Below are 2,859 nucleotides of genomic sequence, written 5' to 3'. Positions count from 1 at the left end.
AACGGAACAATTAGAGAATTAAAAAACAAGATTATATAATGCAAAAACAGTATTTAAATGGAACAATGAAATAAGAAGTAAAATTAAGACTATTGATGATATGAAAAATGCGTCGTTATTTAGTTACGCTAAAGATATCAAAAACAAAAAACAGTTCGTATATAAAGGAGTTAAAAAATAATGAAGAAATATTTACAAAAACGAAAGACATTTTTGAACATGTTGAAAATTATTTTGAAGAAAGCTTTAAAATCCAAGATTCTTCAGAAAAACACCAAACAATGTTATTACAAAAGATTACAAAATTTCTAACAACAACTGATGCAGAAGACCTCAATAAAGAGATAACAATCGATGAATTATGTGAGGTAATACAGAGTATGAGACAACAGGACACCAGGACCCGATGGAATACCATATGAATTTTATAAGTATCATATAGAAATCATAAAAAATGATTTTTTAAATATATTGAATAAAATTTTTCAAGATGTTAGAAATCAACGGCTATTCGAAGGGATAATTACCTTAATACCAAAAGGCAAAGAACATACCATAAAAAACTATAGGCCGATAACTCTTTTGAATTGTGATATAAAAATACTAAATAAAATTCTGCTAACAGAATAAAATTTAAAATTAGTAAAATATTAGGTAGTGAGCAAACATGTGGTATACCGAATAAAAATATCTCATATAATTTAGAAGGAATAAGATCTTCCATAGAGTGTTGTGATATAATGCAAAATGAAAATATGGGAATTATGAATATCGATTTCCAAAAGCATTTGATACGGTATCATATACATTTCTTTTCCAAATAATGAATAAAATGAATTTCCCATCAAAAGTTATTAATTTTGTTAAAAATTATTATAAGTTGTCGAAGTCAAAAGTCTTAATAAATGGATACACAACAAAAATTTTCGAATTGAACAATCTATAAGACAAGGATGCCGTTATCAATGTTGCTATTTAGTATTGTTTTTAACCGCTAATTCGGACTTTTCACAAAACATTAAATAGAACAAATCATATTTTTGCATATGCTGATGACGTGACTATAATTATGAGAAATATAAATGAACTGGAAATGATTAACATATTTTAGAACACTATAAAAAAAGCTTCAAATCTCACCATAAATGAATCCAAACTAAAATTTTAGAAGTAGGAAATTGGAAAAAGGCAAATAAATACAACATAGAATAACTGATAGAATTAAGGTTTTAGGATTAACATTTAGAAGGAATTTGGAAGATACAACCATGGAAAACTGGAATAAAGTAAAAAATAGTCAGAAATATATTATATAACGGAAAAAGTAGAAACTTCAATCTGATTCAGAGAGTAAGATTTGTGAATATATATGCATTATCAAAATTGTGGTATATTGCGCAAATCTTAACTGCTCCAAAGATTATAATTAAGAAATTCAGAATATAGTAAATGAATTTATATGGCAAAAACCATTTATATAAAATTCAAAGAAAACAAATGGAAAAAAAGTATGAAGAAGGTGGATTAAACCTCATTAATGTAGAGAACAAAGCAGATGCACTTATCACCAGGACTTTATAAAATCATAAATGGAGAAAATTGCGAAAACAAAATTTAATATTGAATTATATATTAAAAATGAACAATCAAGATCACATAATTCAAATTCCCACAGTATACAGAGAAATTATAAAGTTGGTGATAAAATATAATGATATAAATATCACAACAAAACTATTATTTCTGAATTGAATAAAATTATAATTATAAATCCAATTGAAGGGAAATACCCAGATCTGAATTGGAATATAATTTGGAAAAATATATCTAATAAATATATTCCTACTTTATGGCGATCCAAAACATATCTTGTATTAAATGAAAAAATTGCAACAAAAGACCGCTTATTAAGACATAAGATAACAACTGATAACAATGCAATTTTTGCCAAAAAATGACTCAATTCAACATAAAATACAAGAATGTGGAATGGCTGCAACAATTTGGAAATGAACCACGGAAAAAATCAAAACAACTTGTGGTATAGACTTAAAAAAATGGACATTAAAAATATTTTTGAAATCAAACTAAAAAGTAGTGAAAAGCAAAGAGCCTTACTGTGGTTTGTTTCTGCCACAGTATGGTATAATTTGGAGAAAAATAAATCACTATACGATTTTCTGAACGAAATTAGAAGAAAAAGGATGACTAGGAAGGAGTTTGGCAGTAATAAATATATATTTTGTTTTTAAATAAATTAAAATTTTGCTTTAAGCAATTCAGATTATGTGGATTATAGTTTTAAAATTACAATGTATTGAAATAATTGTATTATTGATTGATTAATAAATATATAATTAAAAAAAAAAAAAAAAAAAAAAAAAAAAAAAAAAAAAAAATTCGCCACCTTTGGGAATCTTTGGAAAGAATAAGAGCCAATAGCTCTAATTTTAGGACGAAAAAATAATAAAGAGAAAGGATGATAGCATTCTAGATCCTCCCCCTTGAAGGGATGCCTAAAAGCAGTTTCCGTGCGGACAAGAGGCAAATAGATAAGCCGAGGTTTAAGTCGATATTATACCAAGACGGTATAGAACCCGACATACCCAGACAAAAGACCCAGTCTGACATGCATAAACAAACTTCCTCTGCAATACAAAAAAGCATCATTTGCGTCAGGAAATATTTTAGCAAGCTCTATCGGAACTTGTTGCAAATCTGAAGACAAATCACCCTTTTGCAAATTATTCGAACATTACTGTAAATTTTGTTCTTTTCAATTAGATAATCATCACTCAAGACACTTCGCCCAGGCGTTCCTTTTTCTTTGAAACGAGAAAAGTTGAACAATTAATCATT

Source organism: Ctenocephalides felis, unplaced genomic scaffold, assembly GCF_003426905.1.
Source record: "Ctenocephalides felis isolate EL2017-DRISC unplaced genomic scaffold, ASM342690v1 CF-g0.4_SCAFFOLD_00845, whole genome shotgun sequence".
Lineage (NCBI taxonomy): Eukaryota > Metazoa > Arthropoda > Insecta > Siphonaptera > Pulicidae > Ctenocephalides > Ctenocephalides felis.
Note: the sequence above shows the minus strand (reverse complement) of the source record.